At 40.5% G+C, this 12,686-nt stretch overlaps 1 pseudogene; it reads left to right on the plus strand.

Moving 5' to 3' along the window:
* Positions 1 to 6: 6 nt before the first annotated feature.
* On the plus strand, positions 7 to 5,706 carry LOC102251909 (annotated as a pseudogene).
* The last annotated feature ends 6,980 nt before the right edge of the window (positions 5,707 to 12,686 follow it).

Raw genomic sequence — 12,686 nt, forward strand, 5'->3', positions numbered from 1 at the left:
TGACCCTGGGAGCCCTGCTCCGCGCGGTCCCGCCCCTGCACCTCGCGGACGTGGGGACGTCACGCCGGCGCTTGACTTGGATTATGAATCAGGCGCCGGCCGCCTTGTCTTAAAGCTCTTCGAGGCTGAACGGTGGCTTATGAGTCCTGGCACCCTCCTTCGCAGTCCAGCGACTAAGGAATGAATTGGAATGATCCCGGCCATAATTATAAGGTATTATTAAATTAAATGAAAACAATGGTAATGGTAACAAACATTGAACACTTATTCTGTGCCAGTTGATGTGCCAAGCAAGTACTTTACAAAGGTCACCTCACTGAGTCTTCGCATCATGGCTAGGACGTAGACCTCATTATTTATTTCTTTATAGATAAGGAAACGGGTTCTGAGAGGTTGCATGACTAGCTTAACAGTTGACTCAAAACAGTCTGCTGATGTAGGAGTTCTGAGCCCTCACTCAGCTTTTTCTCTCTACTAAGGCCCCTCCCACCTGTCTTGGCTTGGATCCCTGTGAGTCACTCAATACGCACAACAACATCTCCAGACCTTTCTGGAACGGCAGGTAGGCCTCCACAGCAACCTGTGCATCGCTCTTAGCAAGGGCCCAGTTTCAGGCAGCGTTGTATTCTCAGGGACTAGTACTGGGCTGGGCACCCAGGAAGCTCTTGACTTGCTCAGTTGAATTGTTACTGATTGTTGGTCCAGCATGGTATTACTGACTAGGATTTATTCAGCACCTACTATGCTAAGTATAATCTGCACAGTGAAAGTAAATAGGAAACACACAATAATACCCAATTTTAAAAAATGCGTAATAAACTGGATATTAACTCACAATAAATGTAATTTTTAAAAACAGCACCGTGTTCGTGCCTTTACACACGTTATTCTATCTAATCCTCACAACAGCCAAAAAAGGCAAAACCTATTATTATTGTTCCCATTGTACTGATAGGGACCCTGAGGCTTCCTGAGATGACCGTGATTTCACAGGCAGTAGGTGGCAGAACAAAAATTTTAAACCCAGGTCTCTGACAGCCAGAGCTCCTAAGCATTTTGCCGCACTGTCCAGTCAAATCTACCCTATTTAGCAAACATTGTTCTGTTCACATCCTTAGGATTTTTATTTGAAGCAACTGTTAGCATCCCTGTTTTCAAGAAGAGAGTCAAGTACGAGTATCCTCAGCCATCAATGGTAATGTTTGCTATAGACTTTCTTTAGGACATAAGATGAACTAGTGCAGTTTATTCTTAGCATACTAGGTGCTGAATAAAATAGGAATAATTATTTCCAGCCTGCTTACTTCACCGATTGTCGGGAAGGGCCACACTATCCCAATGCACACATTTTTCTCTATGCCACCTCATTATTAACGGTTAATGAACGTTAAACACCAGCTGTTCCACAACAGAGCTGGTTGTTTGACATGTGGATACAGATTGCTATTCCCCAAAATGCTGCTTTATAATCTTGGATTAAGAGTAATCTTATCAAAATATAGTGTCCTGCAAACAACATATTAAGAGGAGCATAGTCCTAGCCGGTTTGACTCAGTGGATAAAGCATCGGCCTGTTTTCATTCAGTTAGAACAAACAAACAAACGCTACTAAAACAAAATTCACAACCATCAGGGAAAACAGAAAAGTTCCTATGGATTTTTTGCTTTCCAACTTCATAACTGGTATTTGCCCTTAGCATCAATTTTAACATAATTTCTGTGGTTAATGCTTGTATGGGGTCTAAGAGAAAAAGCAGTAATTTTTGTTTTGTTTTTTTTACTTCTTAATGTTTCGTTATTAGAACCTTTGACTGTGAAAGAAGCTTGGATCAGGTCATCTTTCTAAACCTCCCATCCTATTCATGAATGGTCTGAAGTTCAGTCAGCCGGCCACCGTCCTAACACCCCTTATTAAGGTATAGTCACTACCTTACACAGCTGCTATTTTCTGGATGTTCATAAGGGCTAGAAAATTCTTCCTTTTATGGGGACAAGATCAGCCACTTTGTAATGTACACCCACTGGCCTAAGTTGTGTTTGCTGAGATTACACAGAGGAGTCCAACTCTTCTATATGATAGCCCTGCGAATATTTGAAAATGGTTATCCCACATCCTCATGCCTTCTAGTTTCCAGGGGAAACTACTTCAGTTTCTCCAACTGTTCCTCAAAGGATATAGTTTCTAGGCCATTCATCATCCTGTTGCCCAACTTGGGCATACTCCAACTTGTCCACATCACTCTTAAAATGCAGTGCCCAGGAGGAAACACCATCTTCCAGGTGTGATCTGACCACTGCAGAGTGTACTCTGGGACTATTACCTTACTTGTCCCAGCCACCAGCCTTCTATTAATGCTGGTTCAGATCACATTTGCTTGTTCTGGCAGCCAGGTCACATCACTGGCTCAGGTTGCATTTACTGTCAACTAAAGCCCTGGGTCTTTTTTCATTTGAGGAGCGCTTAAGTCCGGGTAGGCTGCTTTAGCCAAGAGCATGACTGGATTCATGGCTCCGCTGCTCTTCTAATATTACCAACAACATTGAGCACAGGATTAAAAACATGCCAAACTTCCCTACTCATTTCTAACCAAACTCCTGGCATTTCAGCAATTTTTGTAGTTTAAAAAAAGAAGAAGAAAGAAAGAAAGTAAAAGAGTGTGAGCCTTAGATAATGCTGTGAATTGCCACGCCAAATCTCTGGACTAAGTTTAACCAAAAGGACCTGAAGGGAGTCCAAATACCTGAGATATCCACCTACTTGGGTAGCCAGAGGACTTCCCTTTTGCTCTAAAGCTAAATGCTACTGCAGCTGCTGGGCCATAACCACACTTGTAATGGAGAGAAAATACACAGAGAAATGTGCAGAGGCTCAAGTACCAATGTGTTATCAACAGACGACTAAATTTATTGCCACATGCCTCAAAGACAAAATGCTCAAATGCAGATTTTAAAGGGAGGATCCAGGCAAAGAAGACAATAAAATACACTGTTTGGTGCTTCCTTAATAGTGCTTGTGAGAGCTTAAAAAAAAGAAGGTAAAGAGCATATATATATGCTATATTTTAACGGTTTTAGGGAGAAAGGGAGAGGAAGAGAGAGAAACATCAATGATGAGAGAGATCATTGATTAGCTGCCTCCTGCACGCCCTGGATTGAGCCGGCAACCCAGGCATGTGCCACAACTGGGAATCGAACTGTGACCTCCTGGTTCAAATGTTGACACTCAACCACTGAGCCATACTGGCCGGGCAAGAGCTTTGTTTTTTTATATTTACATTCCTAATATCTATATAGTGCCTGGCACATGGCAGACACTCAGTAAATAGTTAATGAATGAGTCAATACATTAAAATAAAATATCTAATTGCTGTTCTCTATTTGATAGAATTTTTCTTTCATGGTCAGTTATATGAACACATGAAAAGTTAACAGAAATGTTTCTTAAATGTACTTTACTCTTAGCTTATGAAAAGTAAAGATAGCAACACCTCAATTATTTGAAGGTTACTTTTCCAACTATCTGACTCTGGGAGTGCCAGGGGGCAGTTTTAATAGGCCTACTAGCAGTCGAAATGCAAAACAGAAAAGGTAACCAGTGAAATTTATGCTCTTTAATCAGAGAGATGTGAGGCCTTTGCTCAGAAGTTATTTTGTCTGAATTTACACATAATTCTAACAGATATGCTTGTCAAGTTTCCCAGACTAACCAGCAAATAAGAAGAGTAAAGAGGCTGCTTGAATCTGAGCATGAAAAGAGCAGAAAACAGAAGGCTATAGGTTAATAGAATGGAAGGAAAGAAAAAAAAAGGAGTCAGAAAATAAAAGCATTCAGAAGGGTACACAGTAAACTATTAACAGTGGTTGCCCCATGGGGAATTGAAATGCTGGGAAATAAAAGTGCTGGTGAATAGAAATAGGGAACTTCGCTTTTTATTTTACACAATTCTATATTGTATTATTATTTAGAAAGAGCATATATTGCTTTTGTAACTAAACATTAAGAGATAAGAAGGGTGCCCCGGCTGGGTGACTCAGTTGACAAAAGCATACACTGAAAAGGTTTCAGGTTCAATTTCTGGTCAGGGTACATACCTTGGTTACAGTTTCAAACCCCAGTCAGGGGGTATATGGGAGCCAACTAATTGAAGTTTCTCTCTCACAAGGTTTCTCTCTCTCTCTCTCTCTCTCTCTCTCCTCTCTCTCTCTCTCTCTCCCTCTCTCCCCCCTCCCTTCCTCTCTCTTTAAAATAAATAAAAACATGTCCTTGGGTGAGGATTTAAAAAAAGAGATAACAAGGGTGTAATAGAGTTGCATAGCTTGTGAAAAATTGGAAACCACCTATGTATCCAACAATAGAGGATTGACTGAAAAATATCATGTATCCATTCAATAGACTGTTATGCAATCACTAAAAATGTCATAGAAGACCATTTTATAGCAGAAAAAATGTTTAAAGTATATAATTCAAGTAGAAAAAGGTAGGTCATAAAATAAAATATAATAAATGATTCTGTTTTTAGAAATTATTTGCAAAATAAAAAACACTGGAGTTGATAAAAAAATATCTTGACAAAGGAGACATTTTTTGTTTGGAATCAAACATTTATTTTATCCTTAATATCTATGTAACTAGCTGGACACCTGGGTAATTGGGAGCCGGGGCTCCGCCACCATCACCACCATGAATGATCAGCAGCTGAACTGTGCCTTGGATTTAATGAGGCACCTGCCTCTACAGCAAATTGAGATTGACCTGATTGACCTGGTCCCAGTCTAAGTGAAGATCTGTCTTCTGTTAACCAGACACTGAACATCGTCTGAGAAAATGGTGGGAAAGGATTACCTTTTGTGTGACTACAACAGAGATGGGAACTCCTATAGGTCACCATCTATAGGAGATGGAAGATGGGGCATTCGTTCTGCTCAGGTGAGAAAGCTGGAAGTGGAAGCCAACAATGCCTTTGACCAGTATCAAGATCTGTATTTCGAAGGCGGCATCTCATCTGTCTATCTATGGGATCTGGATCATGGCTTTGCTGGGGTGATCCTCATAAGAAGGCTGGAGATGGATAAAAGATCAGAGGCTGCTGGGATTCCAACCATGTGGTGGAAGTGCAGGAGAAACCAATGGTTGCACCACCCATCAGAAGCTGACCTCCTTAGCAATGCTGTGGCTACAAACCAACAAATCTGGCTCTGGCACCATGAACCTCGGAGGCAGCCTTACAGATGGAGAAAGATGAAACTGAGTCACTGCTCGCCACACATAGCCAATATCGGGCGCTTGTAGAGGGTATGGGAAACAAAATCCGAAGTATGCTGAATGAGATCTGCTTTGGAAAAACAAAGGACATCATCAATGGGCTGAGGTCTGTGCAGACTTTTACAGACAAATCAAAACAAGAAGCTCTTAAGAATGACTTGGATGCTTTGAAGAGAAAGCAGCAATTGTAAAACCTCTGCTTCACCCTAACCGGACATGCTATGCACTCCTTAGATTCCCTTCTTACACAACTCTGCTCCCTTCTCTTGTCCTTCCTCCCCCCCACCCCACTCCCCCACACACAGATCACACAGTAATTTGTGTCACCGACCTGTATGGGGCCATCAAACCCTGAGAACAAAGCTGATAAACACCTGTCTCTGTCTCCAAGGCCTGCTTTCCCCACCACGTTTTGCTATCAAAACTCAGTGTTTCAAAAAAAACAACAAAAACCCAAAAAACCTCAATGTTTCCGCCTGGCCAGTTTAGCTCAGTGGTTGAGTGTGGACCCAGGAATGAAGAGGCCACTGGTTCAATTCCTGGTCAGGGCTGCGGGCTCAACCCACTGTGGGGGCGGGGAGTGGGGCGCAGGAGGCAGCCAATCAATGATGTTTTTCTCGCTCAGATATTTCTATCTCTCTAACCTCTCCCTTCCTCTCTCTCAAAAAAAAAAAAAAGAAAGAAAATTAAAAAAAACACACACACGAACTTGCTACACCACTGTGATTAAACATTATACATATGCTTCCTGATAATACTGATCATACTTCCTTAAAAAAAACACACAAAACCTTGATGTTTCCATATCAACTGTATGTATTCTGTTTGCCCAGCCCCATGTCCCCCACCACCACCCATTTATAGGCATAAAATACACTGTCTGCCTCCTCTTCCCTCCCACCTTTTAGTTACATTGGTATAAAAAAATTAAAACAAAAAAATTATGAAATAACTGTGGTGTGTGAAAGATAAAAGAAAAACTAGAAATCTGATTCCACATGTATTTGGGAGTTGCTTGGAGTTGGGGGTGGGAGGACTGGGGACAGGTCTGGGAGAAAGGAGAGGTGACCCTCAGCATTGTCCCACACCGACTATCCCCTGTCCCACCAAGAGGATGTTATGGGGTGTGCAGGGTGGGGTCTTCAGACCGATCTGCTCTTCTGGCTAGGTGCTTTTCTGTCAATTTTTGTGGAATGTAAAAGGAGTTTTTTGTTTTATTCTGTTTTTGTTTTTTTCTGTAAAGCTTTAAAATAAAAATCTACATCTCATACTTGAGCTTCCATACTTAAAAAAAAAAAAAAGGAAAACAACAAAAAAGAAATAAAAAGAAACTGGGATGCAGTTAAAAAATATATGTAGCCGAAACCTGTTTGGCTCAGTGGATGGGGCGTCGGCCTGCAGGCTGAAGGGTCCCGGGTTCGATTCCGGTCAGGGGCATGTGCCTGGGTTGCGGGCACATCCCCAGTGGGGGATGTGCAGGAGGCAGCTGATCGATGTTTCTCTCTCATCAATGTTTCTGGCTCTCTATCTCTCTCCCTTCCTCTCTGTGAAAAATCAATAAAATATATTTTAAAAAAATATATGTAAATATATATGTATATATATATGTGTGTGTGTGTGTGTGTATAAAACAAAACAGCTGAAACTCAAGAGAAAGAAATTAAAATGTTTCCACTAATATCTTTGTGGCAGAAACTGCAGTGTCACTGTTATGGTTAATTTTATGTGTCACCTTGACTGGGCAATGGAGTACCTAGATATTTGGTTAATTATTATTCTGGGTGAGCCTATGAGAGTGTTTTTAGGTGAGATTAACATTTGTATTGGTAGACTTGAGTAAGCAGATTGCCCTCCCCAGTGTGGGTAGGCCTCATGCAATCCATGGAAGCCTGAATAGAACTAAAAGGCTGAGTAAGGGAGAATAAGCTCTCTGCTTAGTGTCTTTGAGTTGGGACATTGGTCTTCTGCCATTGGACTCAGACTCAAACTCAGGTTTCCTGGTTCTCAGACCTTTGGACTTGGACAGGAACTATATACCATTGGCTCTTCTGTCTCCAGCTTGCTGCTTATAGACCATGGGACTTCTCAGCCTATACATCTTCTTATTTATTTTAAAACAATTTTTTATTTATTGATTTCAGAGATAGAGAGAGAGAGGGAGGTAGAAAGAGAGAGAGAGAGAGAGGGGAGAGAGAGAAACATCAATTTGTTGTTCCACCCATTTATGCATTCGCTGTTTGATTCTTGTATGTGCCCTGACCAGGGATCAAACTTGTAACCTTAGTGTGCTGGGACAACGCTCTAACTAATTGAGCTACCTGGCTAGGGCCTATACATCTTTTTAGAAACTACATAAATAATCATCAATAGAATGTTAGTGGAAATAGGGGCAGTAAAAGCCATTCCGGTGAACTCTCCATGTTATTGGACAGTGGATAAAAAGGTGATCTTTGTTAAAAAGTGACCAGAGAACTTGGCTGAACTATATTTTAGTGTTTTGTAGAAAGTAAACTTGCAAACTATAAAATTGGTTAGTTAGCTCAGGTGATTTCTACACAAAGTGTTGCAGGAGCAGTTGGATTCTTCCTGTTTACAGTAAAACACAGGAAGAGAGAAATGAATTGAAGAAGGAATTGTTAAGTGAAAGTGAACCAGAACTTAAAGATTTGTAATAGTCTCACTCTGTTCATACTGCAAGAAATAATAAAGGTTGTTCTGAAGAGAACATTAAGGGTGTGACCTAACAGGTTGATAAGGAGGTTAGTATGGGTGTGAACCATAGACCTTATCATCCACCCCAGCAGAAAATGAAGGAAGGCTGTCAGACTTCTTAGATCCTACAGGACTGGACCATAGAACTACACAGCTGAAAATGTGTGCTATTCTTTAAGAAGAAGGAAAAATGACCACAAAGGTGATTTATAGATCATCAGGCTGCCTCCTCAGTTTCAAGGAGGGGAAGGGTGTGTGCGCGCGCGCGCGCGCGCGCGCGCGTGTGTGTGTGTCTGCGCGTGCGCACATGCCCACGCGCATGTGTGCTCTGTGTGTGTTTTGTAGCTGTTCATTCACATTCAACCATCCAGACAGTAGCCACCTTCATACAGCCTTGGGGGCTGGGATGGTGGACGACAGGGTTTGGGAGTACAACCCTACCTGGCAGAGCTGTAGAAGCAAGTCCACTCCCCGCCTCCCCCAGTAGGTCTGGAAAACAGAGCACTGAACCAAAAAGGATCTTTCTGAAGCTTCAAGATCTAATGTTATTCGTCTTACCAGGTTTTGGAATTGTGCAATCTGACAGCTTTTTCTTCCTTCCAATTTCTCCATTTTGGAATGAGAATGTCTATCCTTTGCCTGTCCCACCATTGTATTTTGGAAACACATAATTTATCTGGTTTCATAGAATCACAGCTGGAGAGGAATTTTGCCTCGGGATGAATCATACCTCCCTGTAGCACCCATATCTGATTTAGATATTTAGATGAGATTTGAACTTTAGACCTTTGAGTTAAAGTTAAGTTTTTTGAACTGTTAGGATTGAATGAATGTATTTTGCATGCAAGAAGGACAGGAATTTGGGGGGGCCAGGGATAGAATGTTGTAGACTGATTTTATATGTCACCTGCAAATTTGTATGTTGAAGCTCTAACACCTAATGTGATGGTATGTGGAGCTATAATATAATTAGGTTTAAATGAGGTCATGAGGGTGGGGCCCATGATGTGATGAGTTTCTTTATAAGAGAAACCCTCTCTCTCTCTCTCTGCCATGTAAGGACATAGCAAGAAGGGGGCCATTTGCAAGCCAAGGAAGAATGCACTCACCAGGGAACCAAATCAGCCAGCATCTTGATCTTGGGCTTCCTAGTCTCAAGAACTGAGAAATAAATATCTATTGTGTAAACCACCCAGTTTTGGTATTTTGTTATAGCAGCTCAAACTGACCAGTCATCCAATATCCATTTAACTCCTTTTTCCTACCATTACAGCATGGTTTAATTCGAGGTAAACTAAAACACTGTATTTCTCAGCCTCCACAGAAGAAATATGTGGCCATATGATAAATAAGATATACTAGTATGTAGAAGTGTTGGTTATACTCTTTAAAACACACACAGAAAGCCCAGCTGGTGTGTCTCAGTGGTTGATTGTCGACCTATGAACTAGGAGGTCACGGTTAAATTCCAGTCAGGCCACATGCCCAGGTTGCAGGCTTGCTCCCCAGTAGGGGGCGTGCAAGAGGAAGCTGATTAAGGATTCTCTCTCATCATTTATGTTTCTCTCTTTTCCCTTCCTCTCTGAAATCAATAAAAATATTTTTTTTAAAAAACATACAGAAAAAAATAAATACAGCAAGCAGTTCTTATCCTTTTGTACTTACCTGCTTCCTTCTAATGCAAACCTGAACATAAAGGCCAAAATTAAAGCAGCCATTTGGGGCCAGAAAAAAATATCAGGAGACTTAGCATTCATAAAGCACCAAACCAATGCTAGCAACAACCTGCCTCTGGACTTCTTAAATATTAACCCTTATCTGTTTAAGCCACTGTAGTTAGATCTGTCATTTGCAGCCAAATGTAAATGATAACTGACATGAGTTTGCTTTTTTATTAAGATGTTTACCATATTCAGCCCTAACTGGTTTGGCTCAGTGGATAGAGCATCGGCCTGCGGACTCAAAGGTCCCGGGTTCGATTCCGGTCAAGGGCATGTACCTTGGTTGCGAGCACATCCCCAGTGGGGAGTGTGCAGGAGGCAGCTGATGGATGTTTCTCACTCATCAATGTTTCTAACTCTCTATCCCTCTCCCTTCCTCTCTGTAAAAAATCAATAAAATATATTTTTAAAAAAATGTTTACCATATTCGAAGCTATATCATAAAGCTCAAATGGTAGTAGACATTAGAAATGAATTTGTGTTTAAAGTTGATTTCTTAGTTAATCTTCCTATATAATAAAAGGCTAATATGCAAATTGTCCCTTCAACTGGGAGTTCAATCAGGGGGTGGGACTGGCTGGCCAACAGCCCGAGGCCCCTCCCTGCAACCAGCCCCACACTCAGTCGCCCCCCCCCCATTGGGGTGGGCCCGCCAGACCCCACCCATGCACAAATCCATACACCGGGCCTCTAGTTTGTATATAAACAGACTTAAGATAGTTTTGTTTTGCATAACTAGGACCTCTTTTTTTGTTAATTTTGTTGTGGATTCCCACTGTTCTTTCTTGCCCATTATCCATTGTACCTTTTTCTGCTTCATAGTCCTAAGTTTTCCAACAGGGAGCCACCCTACCATCTTTCTAAGTCAAAGAGGTTAAGGAGGAGATACGGTACATGCTACCTGTGGACACCAATCTGGGCACATAACCCAGTCCTAGCGAATCAGTGTATTATTCCTAGAATAATGACAAGTGTAGGCACATCCCCACACACGACCCAATCAAACAATAAAACTCAACTCTGGAAGTCATTAGAACTGTTCTGAAAGAGACACTGTCCTAACACCAATATTAGAGGATAGAATATAAGCTTGGAGCTGTTAGTGAATAGCCATAAGTGAAGAGCTGGCCTTAGATTTAAGTCAACGGAGAAAAAACAAGCAAAAGAAATGGCAAGAGTTAAGACTAAGTCCTAATGACGTCATTCAGCTCTGGATTCAGCCAAGCCTGAACTTTTCAGATACGTGAGTCAAATAGATTTTCCATTTTGGATGAACAAGTTTGAGCTAGATCTTTTGACATTTGCAACTATAGAAGTCCTAACTAGTAATGCTAAATAGTCCTGATTCGTTACATTAGACTTTTACCATGCCAAGTGTTCATAGGAAATCTTCCCTGAAAGTTATTTACCAAAAAGCAGTATAAGAGAATACTAACATAATGCTTTCTGGGTTTTTATGTTATAAAATAAACCATAAATCATTTTATAAAATAGGGGGGATGTCATTACTGTAATATAATTATTATCACCTGGCTAAAGGATATTTATCTCACCAAAAAGTGAAACAATTATTGGAAAATAATCTGCAAAGCAAAACAAAAATATTTCAACACATTCTCCATTCCTTCAAATATTTATTTAACTTGTAGCAGTTGCAGTGTTAAATTGTGAGGAATAGCAGACTGAATATGAAATGTTTTTAGGACCTTACAATTTAGCACAGCAGACAAAACATGAATGCTCATAACAGTTATATACCATTTTCTAAGAATTAGAGAATAATAAGAGAAATATCTAGGGAAAATATGAAAATTTCTGTAATATTATTAGAACTGGTAAAGAGATTAGAAATCCAACAATTCTTTGAACACATAGTTGAGGAAATTGTAACTCAGAGAGCCAGTGACTTAGTTCCCATAGCAAGTTAGTGGCAATGTCCCACTGGAAGCCAGAACTCCTTAGACACAGTCCAACATTCTTTCTTACTACCCCACCCTACCTCTGCTAGGAGAAGAGCAAAATACCAAGAAGTTTTTCAAACTATAATTTTTCTTCCACACAACCTAACTTGGAGACTCTCAGAGACCACACTAAAATAAGCTTGATTCTCTCCTTATCATTTAGAGGCAAAACAGCAAGGCTCTGCATCATTTTGAGAGTTTGCCTGCAAGTTTCTGTCATGGTTTTTCTCTCACTGACTTTTGCTTTTATTAGTCTAACCTTGAAAGTGCAGCAACACGGCCTGAGAAAAATCCAAAACATCTTGTTTTAAACATGTTTGTTCTCTTCTGTATTCTGGGCAAACTGATGGAGTCTGATAGCACAAATTAAGAGTTACCTAACTAAGTTAAACTTAATCCAGGAAGTCTTCCTTGGTTGATATCCCATGCGGGCAGTGCTGGCCTGCACACAAGAGTAAGCCACTGCAAATTCTGTTTTAAGACTTTTGGCTAAGGAAAGTAAAGGAAATATATTGATTCCAAATTAGGACTGCTGTCTTTAGGTTCTTTTTTGTCAAGAATTTATGAAGAAGACTAATTCTTTTTAGAAATACTTGCCATATTTTTTTCAGTGTTGCCAAGATGGCAGCCACCTATGAATAATTTGAGAAAGTGGATTAAAAATTTGGTTTCAAAGAAGGACAAAGTCAGAGGACTTATATTCCCTGATTACAACCCTTACTACAAAGCTACAATTATCAAAACAGTGAGACAGTGCCACACAGATATATAGACCAATGGAATAGAATAGAGAGCCTAGAATAAATCATTCTAATAAGTCATTAAATGGTTTTCAACAAGGGTGCCAAGACCATTCAATGGGGAACGAATAGGTTTTTCCAAAAAAATGGTGCTAGAAAAACTGGAAACCCACATGAAAAGAGTGAAGTTGGATCCTTACCTTACACCATGTATAAAAATGACCCAAAATGGATCAAAGACCTAAACCTATAAAGTTGCTAGAAGAAAACAAAAAATAAGCTTCATGAC

This window comes from Myotis brandtii, unplaced genomic scaffold, assembly GCF_000412655.1.
Source record: "Myotis brandtii unplaced genomic scaffold, ASM41265v1 scaffold268, whole genome shotgun sequence".
Taxonomy (NCBI): domain Eukaryota; kingdom Metazoa; phylum Chordata; class Mammalia; order Chiroptera; family Vespertilionidae; genus Myotis; species Myotis brandtii.